The sequence below is a fragment of the Balaenoptera physalus genome (genome assembly GCF_965194825.1).
Source record: "Balaenoptera physalus genome assembly, chromosome: 17".
Classification (NCBI taxonomy): domain Eukaryota; kingdom Metazoa; phylum Chordata; class Mammalia; order Artiodactyla; family Balaenopteridae; genus Balaenoptera; species Balaenoptera physalus.
In genome coordinates this window covers 79,773,085-79,800,040 of record NC_138895.1, presented here as the reverse complement: position 1 = coordinate 79,800,040, position 26,956 = coordinate 79,773,085, and the positions used below count along the sequence as shown (strand labels likewise).

Here is a 26,956-nt window from a genome sequence, read left to right as displayed (position 1 = left end):
ATTTTACAGTTTTATGTATTGCAAATTATAGAAGTTGCTTGGGAATAACTTCTCATAAAAAGACCTTTAAATGATTTAGATATGATAAACGCCCTCTTCTCTTGTATACCTTCATCTACTAAAGTAAGGATGGAGATTATATTTTATGTAACTTGTATTTTATCATCTCTATCCTTGCTTTATGTATATGTATGTTATATAAATACATAGTTATGTATTTGTTTCATGGATTTATGTACTTCATTTTAATTGTGTAATATAATACAATTTTTTTTTAAATTGCTTTCACGTCTAAAATTTGAAAATCTTTCTGGTTAGTGTACGGAGCTGTAGTCCATTTTCTATAGTTTTTATGATATGGATTAATGATAGTTTATATAAACCTGCTTTTAATAGAAATATAAAATTATACTTTATCAAATTTCAATCCAAGCAGCATTTTATGAGAATATGTATATCAATTCCATCAACTTGCCGACAACATGTATAATAGTTTTTTAAAAAACCTGCTAACCTATTTTGTAAAAAAGTTTCCTCACAATTTTAATTTTCCTAATTAGCAGTTAGATTAAGTATTTTTTAAATTTTTACTTACAATTTGTAGTTTCTTTTCTTTGAAAGGATGCTTAAATTGTGGAACTTTTAAAAGTTATATGCTTTTCAGATTTATTTGAAGAGGTTCTGTACATATTTTGGACAATTTGATATATTCCAGCATATATTTTTTCTCAGCACTTTACTTGTCTTTTGATGTGTTTATGAGATAGTTTTTCACAGAAGTGAAGTTAAGTTTGATTCAGTTGAATTTTTTGATTTTTTCCTGTATTGATTTTGCTTTTTGTGTCTTTTTACAGGCAGCTTCTTTATACTAACATTATAATCATACAGTATTCTCATACAATTTCTTTTAAACTTTTTGAAGTTCTTTTTTAAGGCTGTGTGCTTAAATCACTTATTTATTTGTCTAAATGTATGAAGTGTTGGTCAATTTTATTTTATTTTTTCAAATGTATGACTAAATGATCCTAAACCGTGTAAAGGACTAATTTACTCCTTTCCTACGACAGAGGTTTCTTGAGTGATCCTGCAGATAATGCACGGTGCAGCTCACTAGGGGGCACCATTCACATAGCCGTCAATATGGACTCATCTCTTAGGGTTGTATAACAGATGTCTCACCCTTCACTGTCCACCATTAACTGAATTTTCAAGTGCAAGAGAATTTATTAATGGACTCCCTTATCTGTTCTAATGATCAGTTTGTATGCAGTTTACACTTATACTACAATTCTTTAATTAAACTTTAAAATAATTTTTTGTTTCTCATCAAACTAATCTCATTTATATTGAAATATTAGCTATCTTATTCTATTTTTTTATTGAAGTATAATTGTCATACAACATAATATTAGTTTCAGGTGCACAACATAATGATTCGATGTTTGCATAATTTACAAAATGATCTCCACAATAAGTCTAGTTGCCATCTGTCACCATACAGAGGTACAAATATTTTTTCTTGTGGTGAGAATTTTTAAGATTTGCTTTCTTAGCAACTTTCAAATTTGCAATACAATATTATTGACTATAGTCACCATGCTGTTCATTACATCCCCATGACATTTCTTTTATAACTGGAACTTTGTACCTCTTGATAGGCTCTGCTATTCTTATGCATTTTCTGTTCCATATGAATGTTAAAACACTTTATCAAACTCCATGAAAAATCCCATTAGGATTTGATTAGGATTGCTTTGGATGCAGAGATCAATTTAAGGAGGAAAAGGTCTTTACAATATTGATTCTTGTCATCCTTGAACTAACTAGATTTCTTCATGTACTCAAGTATGTTTTTTTTTGTTTGTTTTTTTAAGTGCTTCTATAGCACCTTGTATTTTTTTTTTAATTTTATTTATTTATTTATAGCTGTGTTGGGTCTTCATTTCTGTGCGAGGGCTTTCTCTAGTTGCGGCAAGTGGGGGCCACTCTTCATCGCGGTGCGCGGGCCTCTCACTATCGCGGCCTCTCTTGTTGCGGAGCACAGGCTCCAGACGCGCAGGCTCAGTAGTTGTGGCTCACGGGCCTAGTTGCTCCGCGGCATGTGGGATCTTCCCAGACCAGGGCTCGAACCCGTGTCCCCTGCATTGGCAGGCAGATTCTCAACCACTGTGCCACCAGGGAAGCCCCTCAAGTATGTTTTTTAACTGTGTAGTTAGATGAGAATATTTTGTTTTTCTTCCATAATATTTTAAGGAGATGAAATATATTGATATATTTTCTAATGTGGAATCTTCCTTACATTTTTGGAACTAAAATGGTTTCATTTAAACTTGGTCTTTATTGCTTTTTAACATATTGCTGAGTTGTGTTATTAATGCAGGGACACTCATTACCTAAGTACTCATAATGTGAGTCAGCATTTGAGGTTGCCTAGGAAGAACCAAAAAAAAAAGAAAATACTGATCTGATGAATTATGTTAATTCCCACTCAAACATCCCTCTTCTTTTAACACTGGGTTTCTATCGTTGTTCATATAGTAAAACTTACTCTATCTCTTGTGATTGTCAGATATTCTAGTCATCTGATAAATACAATAGGAGTATAAACAGATTGCAAAGTAAAATTTTAGATATCACAGAAGATGTAGACATTTAGGAGTTAATAATTTGGGCATTTGTAGAATGCCCAAATCATTAGTTCATTCAATAAATATTAATGAAATATTAATGAATCAACTACTATGTGTCAGGAATTATTTTATCTGTCAGGATTTATTTTGTCTGTCAGGATATAATAGTGAAACCAAATGAGTAAGATCCCAGCACCTCATAGAGATTATATGGTATTGGGAGATACAGATAATAAACAAATTATAAATAAAAATAAAGTACCAGTTAGTGATAAATGTTATAAAGGTCTACAAAAGCAAATAAAATCAGAGTAAAGAGACAGAGTGTGACGGTGGGAGAGGGGTTATTTTAGAAATAATAGTCAGGGATATCACGCAAAAACAATTGAGAAACATTTTCATATTTCAACCAGATAAAAAAATTAAAGAGGATAAATGATGAATGAAAGATATATGTTTTAATATCAAATAATAAAAGGTCATTAGAAAAGGTATCAAAACTCTCAAAAGTATTTTGCAAAAAGCAAATGTTCTACCCCAATGATAACTTCCAGCAAGCAAACATGTAGCAAGTGAACAAAAAGTAAAATTCTGGCATGTTATGGTTTTAGGAAAATGACAATAAGAACAGCAATAATTAATACATTTCGAGTTCTAATATTTAAGATTTCTAGTAATTGCATCATAGTGAAAACACAAATTTCATTAAATATAATAACATTGAACTATATAAATGTAAATGATTTTGTCAAAGTAAAACCAAAATAAACTAAACTTTTCTTTATGATTTTCTCTGAAATGTTGGTCAGTGTTTTAATTTATTGCAATTTAGTAGCATTTCTGAGTCTCCATAGACTCAGTTATGAAGGGCTCTGATTTTTAATTAGAATTTATGAATTTGCATTTGTAACATACTTTGACATATTTTTATTTTTGCTACTTTATTCCAGTGTGGGCATTGAAGGTTTTGCAGGCTTTGTAAAATGTGTAGTGGAACTTTCATCTTTTTCTTCATTCTAGAAAAATGTATGTAATATTGGGATACAAATATTTTTAACATTTGATCCTATAAACCTGTTTGTGTCCTAGGTCATTTTAGGGGTTAATAATTGACTAACTTTTAAAACTTTTCTTTTTTCCCCTGTATTCAAGTGGTCTAATTTGAATTGGATAACTTTGATAATATTTTCTTAGCATGGTGTCTAAATTGACTAGGTATTAAAATGTAATGTTATATTATTGTGCATATTATTATCTTATAATGTAAAAATTTTGAAGTAAACTTTCTGTACATTGAAATACACAAATCTTAAGTGTGTACTCTTAACAAGTGCATGCACCCATGTAACCTATCTCTGTTTCAAGATACAAAACATTTCCATGATGTTTCTTTCCAGTCAACTCCCACTCCCACAGAGAGGCAACCACTTTTCTGACTTTTGTTCACCATAGATTAGTTATGCCTGTTCTAGAACTTCACCTTAATGAATGCATTCTTTTGTGTTAGGCTTGTTTCACTCAGGGTAATTCCTGTAAATTTCATTCACACAGTTGCTGGTTCACTGGTCGCTCTCTCTCTCTCTCTCTCTCTCTCTCTCTCTCTCTCTCTCTGTGTAAACATCAGCTAAAACCTCTTCTCAGTTCTTTCAGTTTCCAGCTTCTGTTTCTTCACTGGGTGCCTTGACATTTCCCAAGATCTCTGACACATGGTTTAGAGCCAGAGATTACATATGGGGTTTTAGCACTTCTGCCTTCTGTAGCTCCTTCCCTTTTACCTCCCCCTCTAAACATCCCTCTGTTCTTAGAGACTTTAACTCTTTCCTTTGACACCGCAAGCCAGTAAGATTGTAACTTTCTGCCACCTTTCAGGTAGTCTGAAGAGTAACCTCATGCAGGAAAAAAAAAAAAAAAAGCCACAGAATGTCACATCTCTCTTGGTACAGTTGATATCTTTCTCCAAATTCTTCCTACTTTTAATTACTTTCAAAACGGGTGGTTGTTGTTGCTTTTTTAATCTTTTTTCCAGATTTTATAAGTGTTACTTGTGGGCACGGTAGTTTCACCAAACCACTTCACCATTACTAGAAGCTGTATGGACATGACATTATTTATAAAATCTTCTTTGTGGATAGTAATCTGTAAATATTTCCTCTCCAAGTATCCATCTCTTTGACTTTTTGTTTTATTTCCCAAGGGCTTTCTTTGAATTTGTCTTTAGACTGTTGAATTGATATTTATTCATATTTCAGATGATATTGTTCTCATTTTATAGAAGCAGTATCTGCTCTAATCTTTCTGGGGACATCAATTATTTTTTAGAAGTTTTATTCTGTATTACACATGAATATTTCACGTAAGAGGCAGCATGGAATGGGAATGCAATCTGGGCCTATATTTTTACCTCTAAAAATCTATGAGAATTTGGAAAAGCTTCTGTGTGACTCAGAGTCCAGCCAAAGAAGATAAAATATTAGCCATAAATAATAGAGATGGGTTTTGTACAGGGACTTGGATTCACAGGCGATGAAAGAGGTGGAGGGGCCCAAGCAGTGGAGAATGAGGCAACTGAGGTATTAGCAGGAGAGGAAGCTTCTATTACCTCTTTGTGGAACAAAGAGAGGAGATGGTGTTACCAGAGTCTGTGCAATAAACCCAAAAGAAGAAAGCAAGGTGCACCTGCCTACTGAGAGATGAAGCTTCACGTCAGAGGCAGCGGCTGTTAGACTTACAACCTGAGGCAGAAAAGCGAAAAGAGAAAAGTCCTTGCTTTTCTTTTCTCCTTCCTTTCAATGTATTTCTAGTGCCTCCTGTTGGCCAAACCTGGAAAATATCTGATACAGCTGCTTGGGCAATGTGGCCTGAAGACAGGGATCAGAACACGGAAAGGGCCAGCAGTAGATATGAGAGCAAACAGTGCTGGGCACAGCACCTCTATTTAAAACTTGACTTATTTTGCTTTGAAGTGGGGATCTTAATGCCTAACATTATGCATTTGAGGGAAGATTATGTAAAATAATATGTGCCACTTCCTGGCTAAAACCTAATGAGTGATAAATGTTAGGTAAAACTTCCTCATATAAACTGCTTATACTTCTTTTTATTTATTATAAGAAGAGCCATATTGTTATTGAAAGCACATTATACAGGTATCTGTGTTGTAGACCGCAAAAAAAAAAAAAGACTACAAATTCTTCCCATTCCTTTATGTATACACTTTTATTTTTTGTTTTGTTTTGTTTTAAATTTGTTTTATTATTTTTTTAACATCTTTGTTGGAGTATAATTGCTTTACATTGCTGTGTTAGTTGCTGCTGTATAACACAGTGAATCAGCTATACATATACATATATCCCCATATCTCCTCCCTCTTGTGTCTCCCTCCCACCCTCCCTATCCCACCCCTCTAGGTATTTCCTTTCCCATATTAGGGAAGTTTTCAACTATAATCTCTTCAAATATTTTCTCGGTCCCTTTCTTTTTCTCTTCTTCTTCTTCTTCTTCTGGGACCCCTATAATTCGAATGTTGGTGCATTTAATGTTGTCCCAGAGGTCTCTGAGACTGTCCTCAATTCTTTTCATTCTTTTTTCTTTATTCTGCTCTGTGGCAGTTATTTCCCCTATTTTATCTTCCAGGTCACTTATCCATTCTTCTTCCTCAGTTATTCTGCTATTGACTCCTTCTAGAGTATTTGTAATTTCAGTTATTGTGTTGTTCATCATTGTTTGTTTCCCTTTTAGTTCTTCTAGATCCTTGTTAAACGTTTCTTGTATTTGCTCCATTCTATTTCCAGGATTTTGGATCATCTTTATTATCATTACTCTGAATTCTTTTTCAGGTAGACTGCCTATTTCCTCTTGATTTGTTTGGTCTGGTGGGTTTTTACCTTGCTCCTTCATCTGCTGTATATTTCTCTGTCTTCTCATTTTGCTTAACTTACTGTGTTTGGGGTCTCCTTTTCTCAGGCTGCAGGCTCGTAGTTCCCGTTGTTTTTGGTGTCTGCCCCCAGTGGGTAAGGTTGGTTCAGTGAGTTGTGTAGGATTCCTGGTGGAGGGGACTGGTGCCTGTGTTCTGGTGAATGAGGCTGGATCTTGTCTGTCTGGTGGGCAGGAGTGCATCCAGTGGTGTCTTTTGGGGTGTCTGTGACCTTATTATGATTTTAGGCGGCCTCTCTGCTAATGGGTGTGCTTGTGTTCCTGTCTTGCTAGTCATTTGGCTTGGGGTTTCCAGCACTGGAGCTTACTGGTCATTGAGTGGAGCTGGATCTTAGCGTTGAGATGGAGATCTCTGGGAGAGCTTTCACCGATTGATATTATGTGGGGCCTGGGAGCTCTCTGGTGGTCCAATGTCCTGAACTCAGCTCTCCCACCTCAGAGGCTCAGGCCTGACACCCGGCCGGAGCACCAAGACCCCGTCAGCCACACGGCAGTGAATGTGGCAGTCTCCATTATGAAGTCAGATTATGAGGGTCTACCATAGCTGTTCAGCTCGAACAGGCTGACTTGGGAGCAATTTGTCTACGAGGCTGTCTCCAGCAGCCTGTGGCTAAAAGAGTAGGTCTCCTCACGCGCTGCCAGAACCTTAAACGTTTATACAGTGGTCTTCACTGGGTTCAGTCACGGATTCGCTACAGATGGTCTCAAGAACACCTTACTCTCTCAAGGTTGTGTGCTTGAAACAGCTCCTAAACCTGAGGGTCTACAAGCTGCAGGAAGACGAGACCGCCCGGGGAGGCCTGCAAGCCGTGATTCTTGCCACAAAGACTGCTGCTGCTGCCGTCGTGACATCCGGCTTCCCCCGCCGCTCGGCAGTGAGTTTCCAGTGAAGCTTTCTCTCTGTGCTGAGGAGATTCATGCTACCTGAGTTGCCCAAAGCCATAGAGCACTTAAATGCTTAAATGTTGGGGCGGGGATACAAACCCAGCAAATCTGGCTCCGAGGTCGGTGTTACCTCACCCTGTCTGAAGCAAGGTCCTGGAGCAACACCCCACTGTGTGCGGCAGACAGTGGGCAGGACCTATGTACACACCTTTAAAATGTTAAGATACTATTTCTTTCCAACTTGATCTATAGATTAAAACTTGTCCTAAATAAACATATGAAAAGATGTTCAACACCAAAGGTTATTAGGGAATTACACATTAAAACCAGATATCACCATGCACAGACTAAAATGGCTAAAATCTAAAACACAGATAACACCCAGGGCTGGTGAAAATGTGGAGCAACCAGAAATCTCATTCATTGTTGCAGGGAATGCAGAATGGTAAAGCCACTGTGGAGAATAATTCAAGTCAATTCATTTAAAAAATTAATTTGCATTGTGAAAAAAAAATGTGATTTTTCTGTGCCTTTCATCAAAAGTTAAAATCCTTCTCTTCATCCTTTAAATCCGGCCTTGAGCATGTGATGTGATTTGACCAATAGCACATCAACAAATGTGAAAAAACAGAAGTTTGAAATGTGCTTGTGGACTGGGGATTAGCTTCTCTACTACCAGAAATTCTATCACCACCAAGGGAGAAAGCCCAGGCTGGTCTAATGAAGGAGGTGACATCATAGAACAGAGACAAGCCATCCCAGCTTAGGACCCCTAGACCGGCCAACCCATTAGTTGACTAAAACTGCAAAAGTTACTCTAAGTAAGTCCAGCAGGAAAAACACCCTGCTGAATCCAGCTTAAATTGATAACCTACCGAATTATGAGTAAATGACATGAGTGTGGTTTAAAGCCACTGAATATGGGGTGGTTTGTCACACAGCAAAGGATAACTGATACCTCTGCCTCCTGGGTCTTGGTCACAGCTCTTCCACCAGCAAATTGTAACCCTGAGGAAGTCACGTCGAGATATGGTTACCAGTTTTCTTGATGTAAAATAAAGTAGCAGAGCAGAGAGCTAGGAGAGGCTGCACTTATTTCTAGTTTTCTTCCAACTCTGAAATTCTGTGATTATGCAGAAGGAAGTTTGATTTTTTTTTCTCATTTTTTTCCCTCAAAGTTATTCAAAGATCCGTTTCCTCTTTCCAAATAATCTAGCTTGGAGGATGGTTTATAAATATGTCATTGTGATAGCACAGATCTCCTGTCAATGAAATGAGCTCCAAATGTCTACATTAAAAAATTTACCAGAAATTCAAAGAACTCTCAGAGCTGACAGCTAATTCAGTACTAATGCTGTCTGTTTCCAATGCTGTCATCATTATACCATACTGCAGGAAACGGCTTGATTTTAAAATCTGAATGATTTAGGTTTGAATACCAGCCCTGTGGCTCTATGATTCTTAGAAAATTACTCAATATATGGTTATTGGCCAGAAGATACATATAAACATAAGAGGATATCTTCCTCTGAATTAGTATTCAGGGAAAGACAATAAAGATCGTGAAACATCCTACCTCTGCCATTCAAGTAATAAAAGTGGAAAGTAAAACTTCCAGTGGTTAGAAAGATTTTGCATCAATAGGGTATCTAAAAAATACAAAAAAACATGGAAATTTCTCAAATTCTCATTGGCAGAAGAATGGAAAAATAAGTTAATGTACATTAAGCCCAGTGTTAAAGCTGCTGAAATGGACAAACCACCCCTCCATTCAATATTGTGAATGAAACTTAGCTGCATAATTTAAAAAAAAAAAAGTTTCCAAAGGATTACATAAAATATGAGATCTTTTAAAATAATGTTAGAAAACCCAAATACCCAAATATGCTTTTTTTGAGTACATATAGATGTGGAAAAAATATTAAAAATACAAAGCAAGGGAATGATGAACACCAAATTTAGAATACTGTTTACTCAGGTGAGGGCAGAGGGCACAGAGGATGGAGACAGATCACACTGAGGGATTTACGGTTTTTGTTGGGTATACATTGGGTATAAAACTTTTCATTGTGCCTGTTATGAACAGAGAGTAGAGAAAAGGGGGCCTTGAATGGACCAATGAAGAGAGTGTCATGTATCAGGATTAAAATTAATTCATTTTTGTGTACTTGTTGACCTTGAACCCATGAGAAAAAAGAAATAATTGATGACTTGAAACTATGTAGACTTCTGATTTTGAGTGGGAAAATGCATCAAATTATATATTCAATAAGATTCCAAAGTCATATAATGGTAAACAACGGTGAGAATAGGGAGAGGAAATGTGAGGCTCTGGATCATTTCTTCATTTGCCCCCAGACGTTATCTGGGATCTGGTGATAAATGAAAAGGTTTTTGGATGAATGAGGCTGTTGCTTTCTGCTGCCTTACATTTTACTGTCAATCTGCACATACTTAAGTTAAAAAATTTTTCTTCTCCGTGTCTCAGTGTCTGGCTCTGTGATCGGTAAATATTGTAATAGTAATACACAATAGTAATAGCTAAACTTTATTGAATGCTTATAAGTGTGTCTTAGACATTAACTCATCGAATTATCATAAATATTCTTTTTTTTTAACCCTCATTTTTACGGAGGAGGAAAAAGGCTCAGAGAGGCTAAGGAAATTGCCCAAGAAGTGACAGAGAAGGGATGTTAATCTAGGCAGTGTGCTCCAGAGACTACATTCTCAACTGCTGCATCCTCCTGCCTCTTGGTACCACATGCACTTAATCCATGTTGAATAGATGGATAAGGAAACCCAGAGTCCACCATGCTCTGATGAACATGGAGGGTTTCTCCTGCAGAGAAGCTGTTTAGTAGTCCCCAGAATTCTCTAAATAAAATCCATCTCCTCCACCTGGTGCTCATTGCTGAGGTCCCAACATTCTTTGTGCCCATAGTTACATACCATATTATTCCTGACACACAAAATATAATGATGCTTCTGAATACATTTTTGAATGAGTGAATATGAATATCTGTTCCCTGGGGCTAGTATCTGGGGCTATTGTCTTCTTAGTGAGAAGGAGACCTTCACCAGTCTGTAGTGTAAATGACCTATTTCCTCAAGGATGTCAATAGACACTGCCCTCGTGGTTCAGATGAATTGGAGTCACTAACACTGGACGCTCGTGCCAGAATCTTTCCATCAATAGAAACATCTCTGGCAATCCACGTTCCCACTTTAAAGAAATACTGAATATATCCAAGAGGAAATGAACCAGAGGATCTAGCAGTAGATGAAATCTAAGTTCATAAAGTATCGTTACAGACATCAGAAAATGCATTCCTCTCCCTTCAACCTCACCTGCTCACAAAGTGGATACTGGGCTTCTGGAAGCTCCCGGTACATACAGAAACAAGAAGGCCTCAGCTGCTGAGACCCTGTGTGGCAGAAGGCAATGCTATGTGAAGGGAGCTGGGAGGGTTGTAAGCAGATGCTGAATTCCAGCAACTCAATCTACTGGCAGTTTGTACTTAAGAAAGTTAGATAGCCTTTTGGAGCCTCAGTTGCTTCACTTTAAAAATGAGAATCCTGTATCAAACACAAGCTTTTATAAAAACTGAATGGGACAAAGTAGACGGTTCATTCCTACTATCTTCAAGGTAGTTTTGATGCAGTGACCTGGCTACTTATTTACATGCTTAGCAAATATTTGTGGAAATGAAATCTCTGTGGAACTAATATCCTAGATGGGAAATCAACAAGAAAACTATATATATATATATATATATATATATATATATATATATATATATATAAATAATCCTCAAAATATAAAATACAGTAGGTAATATGGATTGGAGAGAAGGCATGAGTTTAGAATTAGGCATATATTCAAATCTTAACACTGACTTTTGTGTAGTCTGGGCAAGTCAGTTTGCTTCTCTGCCCTCAGGGTTGCCTTCCAGGTTGAATGAGATGGTATCAGTGAAAACATGGAGCACAACTTCTGAACCTTAGTAGATGTAATCAGTGCAGTTACCTTTCCTCATGCCTTTTGCCACAGAAGAGCAAGCTAGCATGTTGGCAGGCATCCAGGGGCATTGACCAATTAGTCATGATAGTCACTTTACTCCTTCCTCTGGACCCAGAGAGGGCAAATGCGATTTGAAGAAGGCTCCCGCCGCATGAATAAGAAGAGCTTTGGATAGGGATTCTGTGGCTCCATCCTTCCCGAGGGGATGGGCAGTCCCCAGGTGTGATCAGCCTTCTGCCTGCCGTGTTGTCAATATTCTATGGGACTTACTGGTCACCTACATGCACAGGTCTCTTAGATAATAATAATTACTAACAACCAATATTTATTTAACCATGAACAAGGCACTGTTAGAAAACTATTATGATCTCTTTGCAATAAAAGAGAAATCTGAGGCTTAGAGAGCTTAAGTCACATGCGTCCTAAATGGTTGGATTTGAACTCAGCTGATTATACTACACTACATACTCTGCTAGAGTTATCGATCCATGCCAAGTATTTTACAATTAAAAAAAAAAAATCTCTGAAAAATCCCACAGTCTCTTCTTCTAAAACCAAACCCTTGCCCATATACCAACAGGGGTGAACTATTCTCACTTTAATCCTTAAACATAACCCTAGATCTCACCTGAGTTTGAGTCACATCTCCACTTTATACTGACACCATATCAACTGCAATTACTGAAGCATGGTTGTCCTACCATCCTTACCAACACAGCCTCCCAGATTCACAGTGCTCTCCTCCTCCTTCCCAGCAGCCCCCAGAGTTGGTTTGCAGTTTTGGTATTCTCACCGCACTGTTCCTGCACCTCCCTGGAGGGATTACTTTGTCCTTGGCATTTCACAGTTCAAACCTGAGCCTCTTGTCTTCTGAGCTAAGCTAGTGCTGATCCTGCTTCTATGAACCTACACCTTGGTAGTAACATGTGAGTGCATGCAATCGGGCTTAACCCTAGGCAAAGTGCTTTCATATATATAATATATGTATATTGAAGCTACTTCACAAGAATAAAATAAAATAAGAAAATATGTGGAAAGTGTAAATTTAAAAAGACATAAAGAATCCCAAAGAAACTTACCAGAAGAATTGGAAATAAAGTTTCTCATTTGATCATTATAGCAGAGGTACTCATGTATTTTGGCATCCCATTAGTTTAAAATCAAATTTATTTTCCAGCTCTGCCACTCACCTGCTACATGGCTGGGTGGAAAGTCCCTTATCTTCTGTAAGTCTCCATATCCATACAACAAGAATCACATCAATCGTTCCAGGCTACAGTGACGATTAAATCATTTAAATATAAATAGCCTACTGGTATGTTTTGTACATTTTTTAAAAAAGAATCAAGAATTCTTCCCATTTTATAAGCAAGTTACCTGAAGCACAGAAAGACCAGGGCTCTGCAAGTTCGTAGGACGCATTAGCATTCTTTTTTCCAAAGCAGAGGTCAGCAAACTTTGCCCATGGGCCAGATCCTGCCTTCAGAAAGAATGTTCTGTTGAACTCCGTCACTCTTACTTGGTTATGTAAAGTCAAAGGCTGGTTTTGCTCTACGGCAGTAGAGCTGAGTAGTGGGAGTACAGAGACCATATGACCCACAAAACAAGTTTCCTTCACCCTGAACCTTCAGGTTTAGGTTCAGTAGAAAAGAATGGAAGCAAGAACCAAGCTAGAACCATGTTAGCTCCAGGAAGTACACTTGTGCCTGGATGATTAAAATGCTTCCATATTTATCCTCTTCCATGGACAAGCAAACTTGCTAATGGGGTGTGTGTGTATGTCTGTGTGCATGTGGGAGAGAGATGAGAGAGAGAGATTTAGAGGAAGAGATAGAGAGTGTGTTAAAGGCATAGAAAAAAAGTTGTAAATAGAGAAATGGGAAAGAAGTATTAGCTGTACTTTTCACCACTTGAGTTTCCTCCACTTGTGGTCAAAGTGCTATATTTATGAGTGACAAAGGTGCCCACTCCCATCTGTTAGCTCAGTATGTGTTCACCAATACACATTCCCATGGCTGATTTAAAATAAGCTCAGGCTGCAGAGACATATTGCGCATAAGAAATATGTTACGTTGCTTATATAACATTTCTTTCCCAAATTACCCAATGCATTGCCAGTTCAGAGGCAAGCAGCACAGGAAGGGGGTCCTGCCCCTCTCAATGTGGTAAAAAGGGGCAGTGCAGGGCAGCACCTTTGGAAGCAGACAGATCTGAGTTCAAATATTCTCTCTGCCATGTATTAGCTCTCTGACCTTGGTCAAATCACTTAACCTCTCTGAGCTCCGCATTTGTAAAAAGCCTCGGATGTGCCATGAAACTCTCTGGGTGTTATTTTCACATACAAAAATGTTGAGATTATACATATTGAAGTGCAGTGTGATGGAAGATGCATTTTAGAAAGATTTTTCTAGCAGTAGTCTGTCTCAGGGAAGGGACAGGTGCTGGTGATTGATAGAGATTGTACGCTTAGAGTCTGTTTCTAGTTTAAAGTCTGTTTCTAGTTTCCTCGGTGAGAATCTTAGAAGAAAGGTTGGGTTTTCTGAAACCATTATACATGGCTTCCTGACTTGTAGCAGGAACACAGAAGCAACTGGAACCAACTTTGCCTGAAAAAGGCATGGATGGCTTGACAGGGGAGCTTCAGCACTTGGATGATGAATAGGAGTTTTACAAGCAAGAAAATGATGATGAGGCATTCCATGGAGAAGGGAAAGAGAATACCAAGGAGAAAAAGCACAGAAGTATGTGCCTTATGAGGATAAGGTGCAGTTATTTAGTGAGGTTAGAGTGCCTGGGATTTAAGAAGATGTGTGGAGAGGTTGGGGAAGGATGAATGCAGACAGCGATAGGAGCTGAGAACGACTAAGAACAGGGACAGATTGATCATAAAAGTTCTGATTTGGCTTCCATGTTTTTGTTTTTGTTTTTCAAAATAGGCCAGTTCACTTCTGAATACCTATGCCACTGACTTACAAAAGCAATTCCAATTTCCATATTAACACTAGGTCAGCACACCACCCTCTTCACCCACCGCCACGATTATATTGTGTGTCTTTTTCTGTGTTTCCCAGCTGGCAAACACTTTGTCTTTTCCATGACTTTGATAACTGCTTCTCTCCACTTCCCCTACACTCCTGATTTTTGACGTCTCAAATTTCCTAACTCACATGTTTCTACTCAGGACGACTCGATGCTTTTTGTTTGTTTGTTTTTAATTTTATTTATTTATTTATTTATGGCTGTGTTGGGTCTTCGTTTCTATGCGAGGGCTTTCTCTAGTTGCGGCAAGCGGGGGCCACTCTTCATCGTGGTGCACGGGCCTCTCACTATCGCGGCCTCTCTTGTTGCGGAGCACAGGCTCCAGACGCACAGGCTCAGTAGTTGTGGCTCACGGGCCCAGTTGCTCCGCGGCATGTGGGATCTTCCCAGACCAGGGCTCGAACCCGTGTCCCCTGCATTGGCAGGCAGATTCTCAACCACTGCGCCACCAGGGAAGCCCTCGATGCTTTAAGATTGTGCAATTCCACAAGTCTCAGATGAGCTGACACTGTCCCCAGACCCACGCAGCTCAACCTCTTTATCCCACCAGCAGAGTCATCTCCCACTGCAACCCGTCCCCACCCGGTGAAGAACCACAATATCAACACTTGGTGTTCCTTCATCCTCTGCTCTGACCACCAGTTGAGGCGCGAGGTGGGTGCTGGTAGAGCTCAGGTGAAGTGGTGACTAGGGAGAAATCACACCAGTCCCTTCTGACCCCCAGTCCTCTTCATGACGTGGAGTTCCGAAACTTCTGTTCATTTTAATGTAGATCAGTGTTGTCCCCAGCGCCCCAGGTGGCATACATGTGACTGACTAGAAGACTCTTGGGAGGGAATCCATGGACTTAACGTTTCTCTCAGACTGCTAGATTGATGTGAGAACAAGTGTGATCCAATTTCTCATTCCCTCAGGGGTGTCCAAAGCTTTTCTTGGGCCAAGTAAACCTTTATCTTTAATTTGTCTGAATGATTCCAAAATTAGTAAAAATGATGGCCCATACATATTAAATCCAGCACTAAGTGTCCTCTTTTGGAAATGGCTTAAGACCACATTGGTTATCCCATGTTGGTGAAAATAATTAATTTTGATGGTTTTCTCACTGTGTACATATATGTAGTAATATGGGAGCCATTTACCTGCACATGCACACATTAATTACCTGCTCACAATTTTTCAGGGTATTTTTCATTCTTTAGGTAAAGAAATAAGGTAAGAAAGTTTATCTATTTTTCCCAACTTTACTGTAATTAGTGCAGAGGGTGGATATGTGGGACGGGGCCTGCGGGTTCAGTTTTTCCTGGAAGCTACTCAAGTGCTGTCTCACCAGACCATACCCTTCATTCATATTTATATCTCTTCTCACATCATTTGTCGTAGATCATGGAACCTAGAATGTCATTACTTTCTGTACCCATGATGTTAAAGATAAGGAATCAGATCATTTTCCTAGAGCCTGTTGTTTTTTTTCTTTTTTCCATTGGCCATAAAAGAGAGAGATGAATGAGATCATTAGGCTTCGGGCTTTGGGTGTGGAGCATAATGAGGTTTCCGTATTGAGTGAAGTATTTACTTGAGACAGTATTGATGAGAGAAATGAAACAATTGTCTCAACCATTGTGGGTAAGACAGAAGTAGGGGTGAAAGTCAGGGTGTAGATCCTCAGAGATTATATCAAACAAGGTAAATTTTGACATGAGCAAGACTAGTTATAGTGTCCTCTGTACAATATGCTACAAGACAAGAGTCGGGCTAAGTGTGTGAGGCATTCTCGAAAGCACTATGTTTATGCCATAGTACTATATTACTTTGTTTTATATAATGTGCTTTGTGGAGAATGATGATCCACCATTTAAATAAAAATGATCTCAAATCACTGACTGAGAAATTGAGGTTTTTCACTCATCTGAGAGAAAAAAAATATGAACTGTTTGATAAGTGTTAGTGATGGTGTAGGCAAGTAGGTATGTGTTCGCTGCTGGAGGAAAAGTAGACTTATACAGCCACACTGGAATTAGTTTTGAAAATTATATTACAATATGAAATTCACGGACAACATGCCCTAAAATAGTCATTTCTGCTGGCTACCCTGGGGAAAAATGAGAAGAAATGTACAACAGTGCTCATTAAAGCACTGTTTATAATACTGAGCATTACAAACTCATCTAAACGTCTAACAATAGAGAAATGGCTAAGTAGATATGTGCATTCATTCTTTATAATATCATGAAACAGTTAAAAGTAATGAGATATTTGGTTTTCTCTTTCTGACTTACTTCACTCTGTATGACAGACTCTAGATCCATCCACCTCACTACAAATAACTCAATTTCGTTTCTTTTTATGGCTGAGTAATATTCCATTGTATGTATGTGCCACATCTTCTTTATCCAATCATCTGTCGATGGACACTTAGGTTGCTTCCATGTCCTGGCTATTGTAAATAGAACTGCAATGAACGTTGTGGTACATGACTCTTTTTTTAATTATGGTTTTCTCAGGGTATATGCCCAGTAGTGGGATTGCTGGGCCGTATGGTAGTTCTATTTTTAGTTTTTTGAGGAACCTCCATACTGTTCTCCATAGTGGCTGTATCAATTTACATTCCTACCAACAGTGCAAGAGGGTTCCCTTTTCTCCACACCCTCTCCAGCATTTATTGTTTGTAGATTTTTTGATGATGGCCATTCTGACCAGTGTGAGGGGATACCTCACTGTAGTTTTGATATGCTAACACATATATATGGAATCCAAAAATAAAATGCATCTGAAGAACCTAGGGGCAGGACAGGAATAAAGACGCAGACGTAGAGAATAGACTTGAGGACACAGGGAGGGAGAAGGGTATGCTTAGACTAAGTGAGAGAGTGGCATGGATATATGTACACTACCAAATGTAAAATACATAGCTAGTGGGAAGCAGCCACATAGCACAGGGAGACCAGCTTGGTGCTTTGTGACCACCTAGGGGGTGGGATAGGGAGGGTGGGAGGGAGACGCAAGAGGGAGGGGATATGGGGATATATGTATATGTATAGCTGATTCACTTTGTTATAAAACAGAAACTAACATACCATTGTAAAGCAATTATACTCCAATAAAGATGTTAAAAAAAAAAGTAATGAGATAGCTGTATGTGCTGATACAGAAAGTCATCCAAGAGGTATTGTTGAGTGATGAACACAAGTGGAGCAATACATACAATGTGATACAATATATATACACATTCATATAATAAACACTTCATATTTTTTACAGAACACATATAATTAAAGGTCTGAAAGGGTATGCACCAACCCAAAATAGAAGGAGATCTTCAAAGAAGATTTTAACTTCTGATAGATTGCACTATTGACCCTGATTCTCCCTCCTTCTTATGCCCATGCCCTGAGCATGAGACTTTTAAGTTACTCTCACTAATGTGCAGGATATGTGTACTTGCTACTTGACTCTGGTTTAGGCATGCTTGCTTTGGCTCTTTTGTCCAACACTCCTTACAACAAGCCTATGAGGTGAATTTTATCAAGCATACTTTATAAATAAAAATTCTAGAGTTCAAAAAACGTAAAGAGTTTGCTAAAATTAGCATGCTATGGTCAATACTATGGTTAAAAGTCTCAAGGATTGCACATCCAGCAATGTAACAGGTAGAAAACCTTCCCTTCTGCCATAAATAATGAAAATAACTAGACAAAATATGTATGGAGAAGAAAAAAAAAACTGTTGTCAGACGTGGGAAAACTAAACTTTTGTGAATTAGACCATAAGGCAATACCGCGATCCCTAGGAAAATATAAGCCATGTGATGGCATCATCTTCCTGCCCAGGGGGAGGTAATGTTTGGAATGCAGAGCTAGCAGCGCACAAGGTCTCACTGAGATGAGCCACGGATAGGAATTCAGGGAGGCCAAGGGTGCTGGTATTTGGGGGGCAGAAGAGTGGGTTAGAAGAAGCTGTGTTGAGAAAGAGCTCCAAGAATATACACACATTTTCCTTGTGATGTTGGCTGAATACTAAGCTGGTCATGTGTAGAGTGAAACTCCTTTAAATCTGGGCAAAAGGCATATACTAAGGAGCTGTAAGCTGAACTCCAGAGAGCCACATATTAAGTAAGGATAAAGTAGACCTAGATTAAGGCTGCTCTAAGAGGAAAAAAAAAGAAGCCTTAAAAATCAAAAAATTCTGTGAGTATCTTAACTGAGTTCCAAAATTGGACTCAACACTCTTTATAAAAAGACAACTAACACTGAAATTCAAAATCAAAATATTTAAATGTAAAATAGCTAGAAGTGAAAGCATCAGTAAAATGACCCACATAAAGACACAAAAATAATCCAATAAATATGGACTCAGAAGTGACAGAGATGATGGAATTAGCAAATAAGGTCTATATAAAAAGAGCAATACAAATGCTTTTGGGGGTATTTAAAGGAAAATATGAACACAATGAAGAGATGAATGGAAGATATGAAAAAGGATAAATTGAACTTCTCAAGCTGAAAAAAAACCATGTATCATCAGAAATGAAATATCTTACAGATGATTTTAATAATAGATTAGATAATAGCAGAGAACCAGGAAACCTGAAGACATAGGAATAGAAAGTATGCAAGCTGAAGCACAAGCAGGAAAAAAAAATTGGAAAGAGATGAAAAGACTCACTGACCTTTAGAAATATATTGCTGGCTTCTTACCCCTCTGACTTTCATCCTCCCTGTGGATTTAAGGATATCCGGGAGGACAGCCTGGATTAAGGGCTACCAGGAGAAGCTACGTAATCTGAGGGACCCAGCACAAAATGAAAATTCAGGGTTCCTTGTTCCATAATTATTCCCCATTTCAAGACAGAACAGTAGAGCATTAAACCAATGAGAGGCTCCTCGAAGCCCGGGGCCCTGTGAGACTACACAGGCAGCAAGCCCATGGCATTGGCCCTGGGACTACCTTGAACTGTATCAGCCGGACTACTACTCCAGCTGATACAATTCAAGCCAACTTAAATGCTTAGTTAAAATACTACTAGAAGACAGTACAATCCTCCTTCAGGGCAGACATTCTGAATTATTTTCTCTTTCTTCCAGTATGCCTAGCATTATGCTTTACACTTTGTAAGCCCTTAAAGAAAGGGAGATGGAATGGCTAGTGAATTTACAAGGGGAGGATGTGGTCAAGGTCCACGACTCAGTAGATTTGTTTCTGACCGAATCACTTAAACTCCCATATACTCATATTCTTGACTCATAAAAATGAATAAAATCCCTATCTAATAGAGATCTTGTGTGAGAAAATATGAGATAATTTAGCTGTATTGTCTTACTGGTAAAACACTTTACAACTCTTAGTGCATGAATGGATGGTTTGATTGACACACAGCTGGTGTATGTCTACACTATACGGAATGAGGAGGGAGAAATACAGTAGACCCTGTCTTTCCTGTGATGGTGCCCGTACCCAAGTCCATAACACATGTCCTGTGATTCCCTTCCATCAAAGCCACCAAATAATCATAGCCAAACCCAACCCGAATTGTATTAGCCAGTATCAGACAGAAAAATAATACAATTCTTCTTGCAGTAATACACTTAAGAAGGCAATGTGACTCAGAAGAAACGACTCCTTCTGGAGTTAGCTTTGGTCTTTTCAGTAGCTATGAGATCCTAAGCATGTATTCAACGTTAACCTTTCTGAGCCTCTTAATACACTCCATAAAGTGTGCATAACAGCACAGTGCACCGCGAAGACTGGGCTGCGCTGAGTGCCAGAGTCTCCACATCAGGTTGATGCCGTATGCAAAGTAGTTTGTATAATAACAATAACAACAACCACCGCATCATCACAACATTTATGACGAGGATGTTTTTCTTTTTTTTTCTTTTTTTTTTTTTTTTTATAGGGTTGGTTAATACAAGTTCTTTTTATGGTTACAGAATAGTGGCCAAATTTGAAATTAATGAATCCCAGATAGAGAAATTGATCTATAGTCTGTCTCTCTCTTTTTTTTTTTTAAAGGGAACGCCATTTATTTATTTATTTATTTTGGCTGTGTTGGGTCTTTGTTTCTGTGCGAGGGCTTTCTCTAGTTGCGACGAGCGGGGGCCACTCTTCATCGCAGTGTGCAGGCCTCTCACTGTCGCGGCCTCTCTTGTTGCGGAGCACAGGCTCCAGACGCACAGGCTCAGTAGTTGTGGCTCACAGGCCTAGTTGCTCCGCAGCATGTGGGATCCTCCCAGACCAGGGCTCGAACCCGTGTCCCCCTGCATTTGCAGGCAGATTCTCAACCACTGCGCCACCAGGGAAGCCCCGAGGATATTTTTCTTTATAATGAATTGCAAACTGCAGTCTATGAAGCACTGGACCCCATTGCTCATCATCTCATAGAATCAAACTTTCCCTTTGCTATCATCTCACAGGATCAAACTTTCCCCTTTGCTTTCACTTTTTTTTCCCTCTTTGAATTTCTCTTAGAACGATTTAACTCAACAGAATTAAAATATATTTCTGGCTTTCTCTTATTAGGACCTGTGTTATCCTGTTGGTCTTTTAGGAGCTGAAGTTCCTGGGTCTTATCCATGATTTCACTAGTTAATGCCTTGTTAGAATTCTTGTTAATGTCAGACTTAATCAGGCTCAGTAGTTTAATAGTGCAGACGGTGATTATGGTGGCATTATTTTATGTTGCAAAACTTAAGTACATCATTTTACAGTTTTTAAAGTATCATTTTAAAATTAGAGGTCACCATTATGGTCTAATGTATAAAGTGTACACTCAGTATGGTACATTGGCATATTTTTTTCTGTTCAATTTATTCAGGAGAGAAGATCACGTTTTCCAAATGGGGAGTCTAATTTTCACAGAGAGTCACATTCAGAGACAAACATTTTATTTCATTCATGTATACATTCAATTTAGTCAGTCATTTATTCTTGAATCATTCAATGTGATCTATGGACTATAGTTCCAGCACTGTTTCAGGTGTTATTTAGACAAATGAGATGAAAATACTTGGGTTTTTCTATAAATGATTTCACTAGCACAATGTGATCTGAGCTCTAATTAAGGCTTTAACAAGTGCCCAGAGATCACAGAAGGAGGAATGCATAAGTCTACTTGAAGGCGATGGGACCTAAAACTTGAAGACTGAAGTTCGGAGAAGGCAGAGAAATAAGGATGATCATTCCAGGCAGAAGGCAACATGAGAAAAGCTATTTTTAACCTGTAACAATTAGGCCTGCATAGCGGTAAAAAAAGAGGCCATCTCATGAGGTAGTGGGCATCCTGTGTGTAGAGACGTTTAAACAATACATCCAGCTACCTATCAGACATACTGGAAAGGATAGTGGGTTGGCCTAAAAGCCTCCATAATCATTTTAAATCCTGAAATTTTAGATAGAGCTGTATTGGCATGCAATTTACTCCAAATAATTATTTGGAACAAAGCCAAGGAATGAACTGAAATCAGGTGGAGGAGAAAAAGCAACAGGCAAGGCCAACGAAGTTGTGCTGAGGGTCTGAGAGGTGAGGTCAGAGGGTGATGAGAAAAAGGACTCACAAAGCCAGAAAGCAAGAAGTTCTAGGGATTTCTTGCTGTCAAGGTGAGAAGTTCTGGACACAAAGAATCTGTCATGTGAAGACATCTAGAGATCCATTATTATGTGGCATGACTATTTTTTTTTTGGAGGTGGGGAGTAGACCAGACCTCTAAAAGGCACCAAAAAAAGATAATAAATCTATAGTTGGCTCAACAGAGCTTACAGAGGTGAGAGAGTTGGGTACATGGAATTATGAGTCATATACGGGTATAACAAAGGCTATATCCTACGGGGGTCATCATAGTCATCATCTAAATACTTCATGATACAACAGTTACTGCTAGTAAATCCCATTAGCATCGGAATCATACTAAGGTGTGCACAATTCTCTGCAGTTTTATATTCATCACATTTAACCTTCAAAGCAGTCCTGAGAAATGTGAACCATTGTTGCTCCTGTAGGTAAGCATATTGGCCCACAGTGTGTGTGACTTATTCAAAGTCCTGCAAGAATTAGGTTTTGAATACCGAAAAGTCAGCTTTGGCCCTCGCACTTTCTATCACGGTTTCTTGGAGAGTCTCAGGTGCATTTGTCAAATGGAGATAGAAATTATTCTAAATCCAGCTACTTCAGAGATTTGCTGTGAACATCCAGTGAGACAACGCATTTAAAAATGTTTCACAAACTATAAACAGTCAACCCCAAACAGTTAATGGGGTAATAGATGATGGCAAAGAAGGAGGATGAGGAGAAGGGGAAAGAGAAAGGAATCAGGGCTTAAAGGTATTTCTGATCTTTTCTTTCCACGGTCAGCATCTCCTGTTTCTTATATATTCCATGCTGTCATCATAGTGAGCTCTGGGTGATTTGCTCACAACCACCTTCCAATTCAGTATTTCAAGTCTGCTCTTTAACCCATGTTTTTATTATTATTTTTATTAATTTCAAGGACTACAGTTTTCTAATTTTCATTTTTATTTGCCCTTTTGTTCTTTTTTTTTTAATTTTTTAAATTATTTATTTATTTATTTATTTATTTATTTATTTTTGGCTGTGTTGGGTCTTCGTTTCTGTGCGAGGGCTTCCTCTAGTTGTGGCAGGTGGGGGCCACTCTTCATCGCGGTGCACGGGCCTCTCACTGTCGCGGCTTCTCTTGTTGCGGAGCACAAGCTCCAGACGTGCAGGCTCAGTAGTTGTGGCTTACGGGCCCAGTTGCTCCACGGCATGTGGGATCTTCCCAGACCAGGGCTCGAACCCGTGTCCCCTGCATTGGCAGGCAGATTCTCAACCACTGCACCACCAGGGAAGCCCTTCTTTTTTTAAAAAAATAACGTGCTGTACCCACTCATCTAGTGGCTTCAGTTATCTATTTTTTTAATCTCTGAATATTTTAAACAAAATTGTCATATAGTTCAGACAATATCATCTGAATTTTGGGGGGGACAGTTTCATTCATTTCCGAATCTGCTGATTTACTGTCATGGGGGCTGGAGATCAACAAAAGAAAAAAGGCATCTAATTTGGGAAGTAGGAAAGACTTTGGGTTGGAAGTGGGGGGTATGTGCGTGCTTAATATAAAAATTAGCTACAATTTCAGGAGCACTTAGTATTGTTAGGACAGACTTGATGCTAAGCACTTCCGTTGCAATAAATCATTTATTTCCTGTACTCAGTGAGCAATAAACCACCCCGATTTAAATATGAGGAGGCAAAGGATAGAGAGGTTAAGGAAGTCCCACAAGTCCACGCAGTGGGAAAGTTTAAATTTGAACTCAAATATATTCCTCCAAATTACAGCTTCTTAATCACTAAGCTATGGGCTAGTGAGTACAACCTGAACCAACAGCAATTCTCGGAAATTCTCTTTGCTGGCCCTCAGAAATACGAGAAAAGAGAAGTTCTCTATTTTAATGAATATTATAGGATTTTATTTAGCAAAAACATTTCCATTTTGAAAACGTGTAGACAGGTTTTGGAGAAAGTGTTATTGATTCTTTGCTCTAACATTCATTGTCTTGTCAACTTTTAAGTTACATGTTGAGAGGAAGGATCTGAGACAGGTAAACAGAAAGTATGGCTCTGCTGTGCTGAGGAAAACTTGGGGAAAAATCTCTCTGATCCTGGAAATGAAATTTCATATAATGAGACATCCTTAGAGTTATCACATTATTAAATAAAATTATATTTTAAATTATTTTTAATAAAATTATATTAAGTAAAATTATATTTAATCAGAAGAATTAATCTAAACTAGAATGAATTCACTTAAATTTATTTTAAAAATTTATGATGATGAAATGGTTGGTTTGAACTTTTGAATGATTGTTTGGTCAAACAAAATGGAGAATACACAGCTGGACACATCTGTGGGTGACAACACAAACCCAGCTGGACACATAAGAAAAAATGTATTGTGGCTCCTTTCTGTGTGGGACACCCCAAGGCATTAGAATCCGAGTTTGTTGCTGGTAAACTGTTGAGACAACAAACAAAAAAGAGAGCAACTTAGTGACCCACAGGAATCTGAGTTGGTACAGACATTCCCTGACACTCTGATTCATCTGAATCCTCAGTTTCTTAATATTTAAAATATATGCCATGAAAGAGGTTGCTGTATGCTGCTCTTTCCAGACCAAACATACATATTAGGAGTGTAGAACTTCACGTATGTGTGAAGATGTATTTCAGCGGTTCCCAAGAAAGATCATATGTGGTAGTCATGAAATTACTAAGAGGGATCCTGGGATTATTTTCAATAATTTAAACAGCCAAAAGGAATAGCATATTTAATCTTTAAAAAAAATCCCGAAATAAAATGCCAAGTTATTTCATCTTGGCAATAGTTATAACAACTTGGTGTGGTAACCTCAATTCTCCCCTGCAGATCTAGATATCTAGTAAATAGCAGATATGTCTGATTCATAATAAAAATACAGAATTAAAGCATTATTAACTATTAAAAAATGCTTAATTTTGGTATTGTGTGTATTTGTTTTTAATAAGTGGAGAACTCAGTTCTGATAAATGTAGAGTGAGCTTGGTACTGTTACTATACCTTTTTTCTAGAAAATTATTTTATATTTTAAAGTCATACCTATATTTGTTCCAGTATTCTACCTCTGAGGAACTATGTAAAGAAAATATGAAAGGGAAGACTATATACGTGGGAATGCTCACTTTCACTGGACTACTATACGTGATATCAAAAACCTAAGAGAACACAAATGACCAAGTGGGGACTGGTGAAACCAACTCTGCTGTAAGCATTCCCTGCGATATTGTGCAGGAATTGCAAATGTTAGTAGGAAGCAGCATATAGAAATATAGAAAAGAATTCTTATATAATGTTTAAAATTGAAAAGTAGATAAGATTATTTAATATACATAGAGAATAGACTAGAAGGGAAAACAAAACATAAAATCATTTTTAAAAATTAGTGTAGATTTTAAGATATGCACACAGTGTGCATATGCATATAGAATGGACTGGAAAGCAAAATTCAGGTCTGGAACTAATTTTTTATGGCTTGGGTATTAGTAATAGTATTGTTTCTTGTTAATTAGTGTGAAGATCAGTGTGTTTTTTTAAATTAGTGTGGACATTATTTGTTAGTGTATGTATTTCTCTTATTTTTTCGGGTGTTTGTAATGCCCTTATATTAGTTTTATAAGTAAAATATTAAAGTAAAAATGGGACTTAAGTTTCATTTACAAATATATTTTTGTTAGTAAAAGATTACAAAATATGGGAACTGTGCGAAGGAGTATTCTGTAATTTATGTAGGAAAAATGGACAAAGTATGTTTTCTGTGTCCTGGGATTTCTATTATTGACATAACTTTGTATTTGACAAGAAGCTTTTACCACCAGATTCCCACACCATGTCTGGCTCAGAAGTAGGGTTCAATATTTGCTACATGAATGTTATCAGCTTCTAGTACTACAGCCCTCACCATATGAGATTTAAATCTACAGGTAAGTGAAGGACTTACCTGGACCCACAGAGTGGGTCACAGTGGCCATACAAGAAGGAAGTCCAGATTTCCCACATTCTTCCCCAGCTATGTTTCCATTGCACTAAACAGACACCTTCTGCGAAGGTCATTTTCCCTGTAGTGACATTATCATCAGGAAATTCTCAACCATTCTGGAAAAAGACCCTCATTAAAATGTAATACCCTCCCCCAGGAGGGAATACTTGACTCTTCAAACCTCATGACTGCTTTTAGTTACAAAAGATGAGCTTCTTTTTCAAATTATGCCAACAAAAATAGATTTTACATGTATCAAAGTTTATTGCCAACTCCTAAAGTTCAATAGTAGTCATCAGGAGTAGGGTTCTGTCAGTAGGACTCTAGGATTTTAAGTAACCATATAAAGTAACACAGGACACCAAAACCCAAGTCATTCTTCAAGTCAGTTCATCTCACTTAGACGGGATGAGATAACTTGGATATCATATCCTTTCTGTATAAACAGTTATTTTTTATATCATAAGCCCAAAGGTCATAATAGTTTCTTGCTCTCAGTTATCTTCAAATAAATCACAATGAAATGAACAATTTATGTAAATCATAGAGTTGAATACCTGAAATAAGACCAACTTTTTTTTAAAAGTCTCATTGATTAACTCTTTGTAATAATACCCATTACATTTGTATAATGCATTGACATTTACACGTTTTCATATGCATGCTTTTATTAAATTCTATAATAATAATTTTATTAAATTCTAAATTAATAATAAATTTATTAAATTTAATAATTTCTATAAAGTACAAATTTTAAACCTTATTATTTTACAAATGAAAAACCTTCAGGTCTCTAGGACGGATTCGAGAAAATTATTATGGAGTCACAAGAGAAGAAGAAATTAATTTTAACAATAATTTCTACAATATTTTAAAATGGGATTCA

At 37.8% G+C, this 26,956-nt stretch overlaps 1 long non-coding RNA gene across 1 annotated transcript in view; it reads left to right on the top strand.

Moving 5' to 3' along the window:
• Positions 1-26,751, top strand: part of LOC309646993 — a 202,257-nt gene extending 175,506 nt beyond the window's left edge. The window contains exon 3 of the long non-coding RNA XR_014255721.1: positions 25,149-26,751. This is a non-coding gene — a long non-coding RNA (uncharacterized lncRNA). The remainder of the gene's footprint in view (positions 1-25,148) is intronic.
• Positions 26,752-26,956: the final 205 nt, after the last annotated feature.